Genomic DNA, 1293 nt, shown 5'->3' on the forward strand with positions numbered 1-1293 from the left:
GTCCTACACTCCAGTGCTGTAAGTCTCTGCTTCAGGCGCTGTTGAATAGCTGTGTACTCATCCAGTAACCCAGCAAACCGAGTCTGTAGTATTTCAAGAGAAGCTTCTAACCTGTCCACTTTCTCCTCAACCTGTTCTTCTCCAATTCCACCTGCATCCATCTCCTCCAGCAGGCCCTCCTTCAGAAGGATCTGTCTTCCCCTCTCTTCCAGAGCTTTCTTAGCATCCGGATACTCCATTACAGCCTCCATCAGGTCATCCTTTGACAAACAGAAGAGGTCAGAATAGCCAATGCTCCGGATGTTAGCTGTGCGTCGGTTGCCCATTTTGCTGCCTTTGATGTTGAGGATGCTAATCTCGCCAAAGCAGCTGCCGGCCGTCAGGTGTGCAAACTGGGTCACCCCATCATCAGCCACAACAGCAAGGCGACCCTCTTTGATGATGTACATCTCTTTTCCTATGTCTCCCTTTCGGCAGATGTAGTCTCCGGGACTGAAGACCTGTGGCAGCAGCTTGAGCACCAGTTCAACCAAAAGCCCAGCTTCACAGTCCTGGAAGATTCGGACCTTCTTCAGTGTATCCAGGTGCACATTGATAGCGATCTCAGCCCGCAATTTGTTGGGCAGATTCTTTAGGACATCCTGCTCATCAATTGCTTTCTTGTTGGTCCACAGGTAGTCGAACCATTTGATGACTCTGGCTTCCAGCTCTTTGCTGACCTTTCTGAACTGCATGTAGTGTTTGATGGCATCGATGTGAGCCTAGAACTCGGCCCGTGTGGCATTCATGTTTGATATCATGGCTCCTATATTACCAACAATGGTGGCAAAAATTAGAACACCAACAAGGAAATCAAAAACAACAAAAAGATACTCCTCATCCCGCACTGGAGCTGGCACTTCCCCAATGGTCGTCAAGGTGAGGGTTGACCAGTAGAGGCAAATCCTCGATCCTCGGGTGAGTGTTCCGAACTCAAGATCTTTGGGTAGACCCACTGGTCGGATCCAAATCCCAGAGACTTGGAGATGGCAAAGTAGATGCAGGTGTTCAAGTAAATGATAACTAGGATATAGAGCACCAAATGCGAAACATGTTGCGGTAGCTTGTGCCGGTCTCGGTGTGGTCAAAGAACTCAAACAGACATGAGAAGCGCATCAGTCAATTGAAATGCATCTAGCCTCTCTTTCATTTTCAGTGATAAAATGATATTGAAATCAACTGATAACAAACTAAAGCAGCAGTGTAGCTCATTTGCTTCTTTAAAACTGATAAATATTATAAAACATTCACTAG

At 46.9% G+C, this 1293-nt stretch overlaps 1 pseudogene; it reads right to left on the bottom strand.

Annotated features, from left to right (window-relative positions):
• Positions 1-7: 7 nt before the first annotated feature.
• LOC107717930 (cyclic nucleotide-gated olfactory channel-like) lies at positions 8-1173 on the bottom strand (annotated as a pseudogene).
• Positions 1174-1293: the final 120 nt, after the last annotated feature.

The sequence above is a fragment of the Sinocyclocheilus rhinocerous genome, unplaced genomic scaffold (assembly GCF_001515625.1).
Source record: "Sinocyclocheilus rhinocerous isolate Xijiao unplaced genomic scaffold, SAMN03320098_v1.1 scaffold31836, whole genome shotgun sequence".
In the NCBI taxonomy this organism is placed as follows: domain Eukaryota; kingdom Metazoa; phylum Chordata; class Actinopteri; order Cypriniformes; family Cyprinidae; genus Sinocyclocheilus; species Sinocyclocheilus rhinocerous.